This window comes from Microtus oregoni, unplaced genomic scaffold, assembly GCF_018167655.1.
Source record: "Microtus oregoni isolate MIOR12 unplaced genomic scaffold, Mior012 000012F_ref0000307, whole genome shotgun sequence".
In the NCBI taxonomy this organism is placed as follows: Eukaryota; Metazoa; Chordata; class Mammalia; order Rodentia; family Cricetidae; genus Microtus; species Microtus oregoni.
Window position 1 is genome coordinate 25,231,479 of NW_024543071.1, and position 12,597 is coordinate 25,244,075.

Here is a 12,597-nt window from a genome sequence, read left to right on the forward strand (position 1 = left end):
AATATTTAAGTGTTTAAATTAAAAACATGTAGAACATTTGATTAAGAAAATGTGCTGATTGTGTTGTACATGAGGTTAATGAGTTAGACCGCGCTCCTGTGGTCTACTCTGACAGAGGGGACCTGAAGGCACAGGCATGAGAGAAAGTATGTATGTACACAGGTATAGCTGTATGTCTATCCGTAAACAAAAGTTTCTCTCTAGGATCATTCTTTTTACTGTTTCATATGAAAATGACAAACTCAATATCATTATTTTGTCTGTGAGTGACCATTGATGTCAATTCCAAGTCATAAAAACTGAATGTTTGTTATATGACTTGTAGATTACTACAAAGAAATTAATACAAGTCTATAGTCTATGTTTTTTATTTTCTTCATAGAGAAACTTACAGAATGTATTCTTGCCTTATATGATGTGGCATTTATTTCCCTGTGTTCACTTGGGCAGCACATATACTAAAACTGGAGCAATACAGAGAAGATTAACATGGTCCCAGTGCAAGGGTGTCATGCAAATCTGTGAAGTGTTCCATAATTTTTTCAAGTGGAAGGGAAGAGAGGGAAGAAGGAGGAAATACGGGGAGAGATACATAAAAGTATTGGCCATTTGAGGGATATTATGGAACCCTAATACAGTAGAAACTCCCTAAAATATATACATATATGAAGGCGATATGATCAAAATAACCAAATAGTAGGGGAGACAGAGCCCCCGAAAGCCATCTTTTTTCACCAAATAAAGCTTCCTGTATCAGGATGGGTTATATTTAATTGCGTTGTTGACTAAAGGGCTCCCATGAAGATTTCCAAACAACCTAGCTGTTGTCAGGACTGTAGGTTGCTCTCAGCAAACTGCCCACAAGTTTCCGTTGCTGAAGACAATACCTACATAACTCATTAAACATGGAAAAGTCAAGCAGTTGTCTACATAAAGCCTGTACCTCTATGTTCCAAGTCTTTGGTATGGGAAGGTACTTTGTATGCTCCCAAAAGAGAAATGTAAGAGTTGGAAGGGATGGAGAACACCAAGACAACAAGGTCCTCTAAGTTTACACCAGCTAAGCTCATATGAACTCACAGAGACTGAAGCAGCATGCACAGAGCCTGCAGGGCTCTCCACCAGTTTACTGTTTTTATGGACTCTTCAGTGTGCGAGTGAGTGGGCCTTTCTTTTCTGTGCCCTCTTTGGTGCTCTTTTCCTTCTGTTTGTTTTGTCCAACTCCAGTGTATTAGTTTTGTTTCATTTTATTATTAGCCCTTAAAGGTCTGTTTGCTTTCTAACGAGAGACAGAAAGTGAATGGACCCAGACGGGATGGAACGTGGGAAGGGAGGAGAGGTGGGAGGACCTTGGAGGGGTAGAAGTAAGAGAAGCTGAAATCAGAATATATTATGTGTGAAAAAAATTATTTTCAATAAAAGAAAAAAGAGAAAACAGGAGAAAGGCATAAAAATAATGATTGTAAAAAGATTAATATCGGGCTGGAGAGATGGCTCAGTGGTTAAGAGCACTGATTGCTCTCTTCCAGAGGTCCTGAGTTCAATTCCCAGCAACCACGTAGTGGCTCACAACCACCTATGAGATCTGGTGCCCTCTTCTGGCCTACAGAAAGGATACTGTATAAATAAATAAATCTTAAAAAAGATTAATATCAATAAGTGATATAAAAATTAAAACAAAAATCATGTATTAATTTTATAATAATAAAGTGGAAAATCGAGAAAAATAATTCTCTTAATACTATAACTTCCCCACCTCCCACATAAATCCCAGACAAACTGCTGAGAATAGCTGGGTTTAAATCCTAGATTTATCATTTACTCAGTTTAAAATTTGGCTCTTATCACATCACTGTGCCTCAGTTTCCTCAAATATAAAGTAAGGACAGTCATAGGAATTGCTTCACAGGGTTATTGTAAAGGTAACAAGTAATAAAACAAATGCTAAGAAAAATTTCTGGAACAAAGTAAGCACTTAATTAATGTTGTTATTGTTGCTATGCACACACATACATGAACATACATGTACACACATATGAACACAGATACATTTTAACACACACACAGCAGTCTTGATTGTATCTGTGGTCTGTAGTTTCCTATCAGAGACTATAAGAATGAGGTCTCATTTAATTACATAGTATATCAAGTATAATCATATATCTTTTCTTGGACAATGTTTTGCACATTTTTTTTAATTTTTGAGATTTTATTTTTTGGATTATGGAATGATATTTATTAGAGAATGTATACTATAGAACAGAAAGAATATTTGATATAAGGGAAAACCTCTTTATAATTAATATAGCATGATAAAATGGAAAAACAAAAGAAATGTTTCATAGTAAGATTTTCTGAACTATGGATAAGTGGGAGGGTCAAGGAATTGCTCAGACAGAATAACCTGAGAAGTGCTTACTCAAGGCGCAAATCCATACTCTAAAAGCATCACCTTGTGCTGTTATACTTTCTTTGGACCACCAACTCTCAGATAATTACACAGAGGCTTCTTATTAAGTATGAAAGCTAGGCCTTAGCTTAAGCTTGTTCCCAACTAGCTCTTATAACTTAAATTGACCTGTTTACTGTAATCTACATTCTTCCACACGGCTCGTTACCTCTCCTCAGTACTATACATACAACTTACCCTGCCTCTCACTGATGAGTCCTGCCTCTGTTCTTTCCAGGGTTCCTATCTCTGCCCGGAAGTCCTGCCTATCCTCTCTTGCCTAGTTATTGGCCATTCACCCATTATTAAAACAATCAGAAGGTCCTTTGGCAGAGACACATCTTCACTGTGTATAAAAAGATTGTTCCACAGCAACTCTAGGTGCCTCTTTTGGTTAACAGTGACATACTCAATATATTTTTGAGTTTTCTCATTTCTGGACAAAGCCAGAAGATTCAAACAAATTCTTTCATACACTGTAGGTGGTTTGCAAAAATAGTTTTGGGTGGAATAATCAGGAAAGGGAAGGATAAATAGAAGAAGCCAAATGTAGTTCTCAGTATTCAAGCCTTCAGTTACTGAGAGGATCTTGTTTAGGAGGCTATCTGGGCCGATCCAGGTGCTGACTTAGTCTTCATCTTCCAGTTAGTTTTACAGAAACCATGATTTTAGTGATACTCAATGAGGAGGTTGCTCCATTTCTACTGCATTATCCTTAGGAGAGGTCCTTTCACTGTGATGGCCACTGTTGACTTTACTAGCATCTTTTTTTCACAGTAGACTCCATTCAATACATTAGTCAGGGAAGCTGAAGCTCTCTCAATGTCATTACAAAATGTTGTGCTATCTCTGTAAAATTAGGTGGCATCTTCTCTGAATGAGATCTCTGATCAAGAATTTCAGGATCAAAAGATTTCTGCTATCCAGTCTTTTTACAAGAAATGCCAGAACCAAATGGTCTCTTGAGACATCCTATGAGTGTGTTACACAAAATTGAAAGTTTATCTTCCATTATCATCACACACATGTTAATGTTTATCAAATTGCATGACCTTGAATGTTCCGTGGAAGGTGAATGCCTTCAAATCAGGATTAGGATATGATTCCTCAAAAAGATTATTATAGAAATTCCTATTGAGAACTTTCTTGAGATTGCATTTTAATTATTTGATATCTCCCTTTTCTTTACTCTTTCCAATTCTCCCAAATAAATACCACGCTCACTGTCTTTCAAATGCAAGTCCTCTTTTTTTCACCAGCTATTATTGTGTTTTATATTATTTAAAATCTTTATGTATTTAACGAGATTGTGTTGCTCCCAAAGCTAATACAATGTATATTTGTTCTTTTCACTGTCTTTTATTTAAATTTGCAAGATTTAAAGAAAGTTATTGTTAAGGAGTGTTACTTCAAATATATATTAATGGATCCAATGTCTGAAAATATCACAAAATTAAATGTTTGGGGTAGTTTGAATGTAATTGGTACCCATAAACTCATAGGGAGTGGCACTATTGGGAAAAACAAGGATAAGATATTTATGCTCTTGTAATCCCAGTTCTGAGGAGGTAGAAGCAGTGAATTTTGGAACCCAACTGACCATGCTTATTGGCCTATTAATAAGCTACAGGACTACGAAGACCCTGGCTCAGAAAAGCAAGGGAGATGACGGCCGAGGAACAATACCAAGGCTGACCTCTGGTCTATACATGTTCATATGCACATGCACCCACACATGAAAGTGTATCCACATGAGTATGTGTTCCCAATCAAAATGACTCTACAAAGTGGAGGCGGGAGGGCCTGATAGAAGCTTCCACACACCACACACCTGATTTTGCAGCGGTTAGAAATGGCAATTTGCCTTTGAGTGTAGCTGGCAAGAAAGAGTTGAATGAATTTTCCTGTCAAGCATCCTGTCACCAAGTAAAAGAAGCATGTCCACGAAAATAAAACACCCAGGTTTTGAGACTTCTGATCTCCAGATCTGTATGGTAAAACTCCAGATCTGTGCTGTGTTAAGACACAAAGTTTTTATCTATTTGTTACCGCAGCACCTCACAACTGATACAGCATTACTATGATACAGCGCTTTGTTCTCCTGTTCAGAAAGGGGTATTTTAGATGTTCTGTAAGTATCATGAAGAAAAGAATTCTATGATCAATAATTAAATTTTGTGGGCTATTAAGTGTCTCAGAAGATTATGTTCTTACAAATTGCAACCTCTTCATCTTCTCTGGGGCAGTTTTATGAAGCTATTTATTTTTTTTGGATGACAGAATATGTTTAAAAGTCTTCTTCCCCCAGGAATAAGGCAGTCTCAAATGCCCACATTTTATGGACATTTTATGGTTTAAAGTGTCCCAGTTTCCCTATAACACTGAAGTAAAAATTGAAATCTCCTAGAAATAATGTATTTTACTAGTCCCCAGAGATGAGTTCTTACTCTAAAGAGCACCATGGTGTTTGAAAGGAATGGCAGGCAGTCCGTGAAGAAGAGAAATTGTTCGGTAGTGGACTTTGCATTACGCACTTCCTCCCAATACTCATGCCTTCCTGTGTGCCTACAAATAAGAAAATGTCATCAATCAGCAGTGTAGTGTAAGGCTTCTAGTTGTGGTACCTGAAGCATAACTTCTGTTTTCATCTGTATCCAAGATGAGGTGGCCCAAATGCATAGAGAGTTTTAGCTCAGTTCATGTTGTTGGAAATTCTGTGTATGGTTTCCAGTCCTAGTCAAACCATGTGCAAAGAAGTATGAACGAAAGCTTTTGAGACAGAAATACTGTAAATGCATCTCAAGATTCTACATTTTCTTATACTTTTAAAATCTCACAAGGCCTTTTTATTTGTTTCATCGCTGGTCTCATTTTATACAGATAAACATGGAGATATCTTTGTAAGCCTCACCCTGGCCTCATCATGATTGGAAGCTCACGGCTTCATAGACTAGACCTAACTTCAGTTACAGAAGATCTAGGAACATTAAGAAGTAAATCATTGAAAAAAAAATAAAGTTTACCTGACTTCTAAGGATTAGGTAGGAATTGGAAGAGTACAATGATGGAAGTTGTGTATAGATTTGTTTGGAAAGAATATGTGAGACAGTTTAACAATAGCAATTGTGAGCAATACAAGGAAATACAATACAAGGAAATATGATGGCACCAATGGAAGATGAGCCAAAGTTTACCTGTCTGAAATTAAGTACACTAAAAAGAATGATCAAGTATTGGCTGTACATAGGCAGAGATCAAAACGGCAGGACTGTCCTGTACTGTGATAGAGTAGAAATAAAATTTAGGTTTAGCTGAGACAGTAAGAGCTCCATCCAATTTTTTTTTCCCCGAGGCTCAATAGTCCCAAGATGGAGCCTCTATTTTATTTGTTTGGCTAGAGGTTGTTGATGATTTTATACACAAATGCAATCCTTATATAATTGTGAGCTAGGAGACATGGGAATTTGGGATGTGAGACAGTCATAGAAAATCTGTAATTGGGGCTAGAAATGTCCCTGGAGATGGAGACTCAATAACTGGACTGAGTAAAACTCAGTAGCCTGGAGGCCCATTGTTTGAAACGGAGAAGAATGCTTGCACGATGGGAAAGCCCTCTTATGCCTGTTAGTTTTCATGCTATCCCCAGTGGCTATTAGCAAGTGGGAACAAATGATGGGAACCTATGATGGCATCCATAGTTGATATATGTTTGAGCTCTTTTTGCAGAGAGACTTCTATCCATATTCCATACTAAATGTAGTAATTAAGGGAAACTGACATTATTGAAACAATTTTACCCCATTTCTTAAGAAGACTGTTTTCTTAAAAGACCAGATATCTGGGGGACTGTATGCATGTAAATGATCCTGTATTAAATGACTATATGACGATTGTAGAAATAGGTCAAGTGACTGGTCATAAAGAAATCAGTGTTCCTTTTCATAAAATCACTTTTCCTTTTGTCATTTTTCCTTTCAAGATGTATAGCAGCATCCCAATAGCTTTCTTCTGGGTAATGTTTTATAGTATTTTCCTAGTCCAATCTTATTAGAAAAAGATGAGACCAAGTAGGATAGTCCCTGTATTATCCCACAAGCTAGATAGCTGTTCTCTCTTTTTAAATAATTGGGAAATGCTGGATGTAAATTCCTTTGAAATTAGCATAATATGCTATGTTTTTATTTTTAATATGCAGGAAATAGTATACCAGGCTCCATTATGAGTTACAGAATGATTTCATTAGCATAATTGAGACAGATGCTATTTCTTATGATAATAGGTAAATGTGCAAAAAGATATTAAGCTACTGTCTTCAGATTTTTTTCATGCTGCAATGTGTTTTCAGGCAAACAACTTTAACAATGATGTCCAGGAGCATACAGTCAACAGGATAATAAAACAAATTAAATCTTTTCAGCCAAGTTAGACCTCCCTTGGGAAGCACCAGGTTAGAAAATTAGTCATTTTTTTGTTGGCAAATTAACGAGATATAATTGGAATAAATTGTTTCCTTGAATATTTTAGTACAATGGCTGCGGCCTCATGAATAACTAGACTTTGTTTCAAGGCTATAATATGGGTCCAAAATGCTAGGGGTATAAAATGGGTTTGATTTTAGAATTGGGAGTATGTGTGTGTGTGTGTGTGTGTGTGTGTGTGTGTGTGTGTGTATAGAGAGAGAGCTCTCTTGGGGATAGTACCCAAGTCTATACATGACATTAATTTATGTTTCATAGGTACTTTAGGCACACAACTGAGAGCAGTTAAAGTAGTATTTTTAATACGTCTTAATTGTCACTATAACATGTCATATGAGAGCACCACACATTATTCATGGCTTAATAGTTGTCTTAGTTAAGGCTATTATTGTTGTGATGAAACACCATGACCAGAGTAACTTGGAAAGGAAGGGTTTCTTTCATTCACAGTTCATGTAGCAGTTCATAATCAAAAGTAGCAAGGACAGGAACTCATGTAGACTAGGAACCTGGAGGGAGCTGATACAGGGGCCTTGGATGGTGCTGCTTATTGGCTCACTCCCTATGACTTGCTCAGTCTGCCTTCTGATAGAACCTAGCCTAGGAATGGCACACCCACAAGGGACTGGGCCTACCCCGTCAACACTAAGAAAATTCTGAGGACACCCAAAGGGTATGGGCTACAGAATCAACTAAGTAGAGTGCATGAGGACTTAACAGAGACTAAACTTGAAATCACTGAGCCTGCAGGGATCTGTGCTAGGTCCTCTGCAAATGTTATGGTTGTTGTCTTGGTTTTTTTTTTTTTTTTTTTTGGTAAGACTACTGACAAGGGATTGTGGGTGTCTCTGACTCTTTTGCCTGCTCTTGGGACCCCTTTTCTTCTAGTGGGTTTTTCTCCATTTTAGTTCAAAGAATTTTGAAAATTCCTGTCCATTATACAAATATTAACCTCATTCAGTAAAAATTTCTCATTTTAGCCATTGGTCTTTTGTTCTCAAATTTTGATATGATTATTTTAATTTTTATTGATTTACATACTTCTTTCTGAATGATTCTAACTTCCTTAAAAAATTAAAATTTTCTTGCCTGTTTTTTCTTCCAATTGTTAGTCAAATTGTTCTGTTTGTTCACATGTAAAGTAAATTTTGATTATATTGATAGGGCACTTTAAACAGTGCAGTACAGAGACTGAATCCATTAGCGTCTTGTGAGGAGTGTGGACTTTGTTTCCATTAGATTCTTTCTTGATTAAACTCATATTGTAAACTTGGCGAGAGAGAGATGGAGGGGCAGAGAGCAAAAGAGAGACAGAGACATTAGGCTTGGCATAGGCTTTTGAAACCTGAAAGCCTACCTCAGTGACATACTTCCTCCAACAAGTCCACACCTCCCAGTCTTTTCAAATGGTGCCACTCCATGACGACCAAGCATTCTCATCCATGAGCCTATGGAAGACATTCTCATTTAAATCACCACAGGTACTAAGTCAACACTATAGAAATACCAAAATTACTAACAATTCAAAATGATTATTCATGTGTACTTGGGATTTAACAAAAAGAATGATTCTATGCTTAGATATAGATCAATCTAGGAGGCTGCTATGAATAACTGTTTTTCATAGTGCATGACATGAACAGTGATACCATGCATATCAGTGGTTTCTCTCTTTGGACTAGTCTTTCTATCATATTAACTATGGGGAAGCACAACCTATGTAGCACAGGCCGACTGTTTTATTCCCTTTTGGCTGCAGCAAATAGCCCATCAATATTGCATCGAAACAGTATATAACTGTTACTTGATTATGTGATTGGTAGCTGCAGTTTAAAACAAAGTATTAAATACCAAAAAAATCTATTTTTAATCTTTTGCTTCCCAATAGGGCTTCTAAAGAGCACATTATGGTGAAAAATGAGGCCTCGCAGCTTGTATCAGAGACTTTATTTCTCTGCTGATGCCTTAATTTTTACTCAGGAAAGAAATTATTGACAATTCTATAGCACAGGTAGAATAAACTCTCAAAATTATCTAATAGCATACACAGTCAACCCTGGGGAATTGCCCAGCAGTTTTGTGGCATAATGTTTCATTTAAATATGCTTTTTAATTTTCCAATTACGTGTACCCATGGGGAATCCTCATAGCAAACACTGCCTCCAGAGGGACGGTAAGATGACACTCCGGTTCTAAAGGAAACTGAGGAGTTTCAGCAAACTTGAAATCACTGGCCTTGCTTTAGGAGTTTGAATGTGAATAAATACTTACTTCCCAAAACCTGTGAAGGAAACTACATGGTAGTCATTCTCTGATAAACGTACACATCTACGTGGTTTCCTTACAAATCTTCCAAAGCCAAAACCAAATCCTAATGCTACCAAAAGAGCCTTTGAAATGGATACAATAAATGGAAATATATGATTACATAAATTTATAAAGAACAAATAACAGATTTGGAAATGGTATTTCAGTCTGCTTCAGTTGTTCAAATAATACCTTGAGGGCTTGCATATTGGGAGGGCACATATAAACATATAATGATTTCAATGTAACCTGACCTATTATCACAGAAGCTCAGAAGACTGAGGGGTCCTTTTGAGAAGGTGCACACAGGTCATAATGTTTAAAAATGTATGTGGGGACAGAGTCTAACTTCGGAAATCTTTCTCTAAGGCATAAAGAATCACAACTTGTTTTCTTTTACTGGATCTTGCTATCTGTCTAACGAGTTGATTCCATAGCACTCTTTAAAGACAGCTGTTTGGACTACACACTTGTCATTTACCACCAGATAGAAGGAATATTCTTTTATTTCCAGTAGCAGAAACATAAATGCTGAGTCTCCAGAGCCTTATTGAATTATGCATCCACATTTGTGTCAGTCACCATGATGGGGGAAACTTCTGGAAAGAAAGAGGTGGGTGGAATGAAAGTGACTGTAGGTAAACACTTCCTGTCTTAAATAGTTTGGCATTGCAGGGTGCTTTGAAGAACAAATGAAGAGCTGTACTATGGATGTAGGTCAGGTGGTAGAGTGCTTGTATAACATGTATGAGGCCCTGGGCTCCATTATTAGCATTTTATGAATGGGCATGATGAGGCAAGCCTTGAGTTCTGCACATAGGATGTTTGACAAGAAGGAGCATCAGAACTTCAAGATCATTCTCTGTCACATATCAAGTAGAAGGATAGCTGGGGAACACATACCCTGCTCCTTCATGTAAGCAAGAGTTAGTGTATACTTGTTGAGAAAGAACCAATGTCTTCCTTATCGAACGAGGCAAGTACTATGGTCATTCCTTTTGTTTTGAGTTAAATTGACTGAAGGAAGTCTAGATACCATAGGTAAGGTCTTTTGGAATCTGGGAAGCTGACCGCTGAGTATCTTTTGATTCTCTTGGTTGATACTGACCAAACTGAATCAAGTCTTTGATGCAACTGGAAGACCCTTTTTGGAGACACAGCTACCAAATGGACAAATGGCTCTCTGTTCTTTGACCTTCTCAGATCATTTGTTTTTCCTATTCAAGGTGGCATGCTAGCACTATTTAAGAGTTTTAGTGGGTATTCTAGTGGAAAGGAAAGAAAGTAAATGAAAAATAATTATATATTGTTAGGTTCTGAGAAGCCATTTACCTTGTTTGGGGGCATCTTAGAGGTTTCCCAAAGGAAGTTAAACCTGGACAGCAAATGAAGGCTAAGCTGGTGATGAGGTGGTATTGACACCCTAGTGTATATGGTTAGACTTTGGACAATGAGAGCTTCATGTTTCTCACTAAATACCTTAGCAAAGAGACTACCAATTAACTTTCCAGCATCAGTTGTCTCTCTTACCTTGTGAACTCGAGTTTTATTCCAGATCAAAATGTACCTTTTTGAGGATACGTACCTACCACAACTCCTCATAAGTTTTTCTTGACACAAGCAAGTTAAGCAAACACATCAACAAACCAAAATAAAAACAAAACTTAAGAAGGAAAAATGAAACAGAAAGATGTGTTTCTCAATAGCAATAGAAAATAATAATAATCTTCTGGATACAGAGATTTTTTTCAAAGCAAGTGTTAAAGCAATTAAAATCAGATTAAAAAATTGTTGCAAAACTAATTTGGTTTACCCAAACCCATGCTACTCAGTTGCTTTCCATTCTTTTCTTTTTTTTTCTCCATGTTAATTCTTTGACTTTAGTGTTTCCTAAAATTTAGATTTCCCTGGAGAACTTTGTTTTGTCCCAACAACTGAAATCCATTAAAAATGCTCAATTAATGCATTTAAAGAATTCAAATAAAAATAATTTTAGTTTCAGTCCTTTGAGTCATAAACGTTGAGGCTCTCTGAAGTCCATTAAATTCTACAGTTATGCTTAGCAGGCAGGTCTCCCTTCTACTAATGACATTTCAGGAAAAGAATAAAAGGTTAAGTGGCTCATGAGGGGGAGTCTAGGATAATGAAGGTGGGAACTGCTGCTGTTTTTATTATAAGTTGGCATTTGCTTTAAGTCTGTGTCTCTTTGTATAACAAATAACAGTTGTAGGCTTTATTGAAAGATTTCAGGGGTTCATTCAGCCAGAAGACTTTGCTTTCCATAGTTAGTGTAACAGGATCTGGTCCCTCGTTACTTAATTATTCTTGAAATCATGTAACAGAATTTCATTTAAAAATTTTTATATGTAACCATAATGCTACTTTATAAGAGAAATGCCATTAAAAGCCTGGTTTTATTATAAAAAAATATGCCTTCTGCTTTATGAAACATTCTTTATTTTCCTTGGTGCCATGATCCATTTGGGTATTGAAATAGAAGTTATTCTTGGAGAAGATAGAGGCTTGCTGGAGGAAGGATATCACTGAGGGCAGATGTCAGGTGTTTGCATCCTCACTTAATTTTCTGTTTGCTCTCTTAGCTTTCTGTGTGAAAAAAGTGACCAGCTGGCTCTCCACTCTGGCTGCCTGCTGCCACACCTTCCTTGCCACTAAATCCTTGCCTCTTGATCTGTAAACCAAAATGAACACTTCCTTCTATGAGTTACTTTGGGTCAGGATATTTATTTTATTACAAAAACAGAAAACTAATTAACTAATACAATTTATATGTGTACCCACAGTGAATATGATGGGTTACCCAACTGACTTCACAATGTGTCTTTCTCAATCCAAATTGAGTGCTTGGCTACTCTCTAGGAAAATTGTACTTGAGGATTTAAGTCCTCTACACCCATTTTCCTGAATAAATTTTTATTCTTATCCAGGTGGTTTCATCTAGATGTGTGTTGTCTGAGGTTTTCTGTTCTATCTAGTTCCCATAGTCATTAAGTCCCAAAGAAATCACACAGAGGCCTACATCAGTTATACACGGATTGGCGTAGTAGCTCAGACTTCTTATTAACTCTTATAACTTATATAGCCCATTATTCATGTCTGTGTTAGCCACGTGGCTTGGTACCTTATTCAGTGGGGCAGTCACATCTTGCTTCTTCTGTGACTGGGTCATGACTGCAGACTAAAATTTTCTTCTTCCCCAAATTTTCTTGTTTTCATTGACCCACCTCTACTTCCTGTCTGGTTGTTCTGCCTATACTTCCTGCCTGGCTACTGGCCACTTAGTGTTTATTTAAAATATAATTGACAGAATATAGACCACTGTCCCACACCAGATGTGTCTTCATC

General features: G+C 37.0%; 1 non-coding gene across 1 annotated transcript; it reads left to right on the forward strand.

The window, feature by feature from the left end:
* Positions 1-434: 434 nt before the first annotated feature.
* Positions 435-541, forward strand: LOC121454818. The gene has a single exon (XR_005975339.1). It is a non-coding gene; the product is annotated as a U6 spliceosomal RNA (small nuclear RNA).
* The last annotated feature ends 12,056 nt before the right edge of the window (positions 542-12,597 follow it).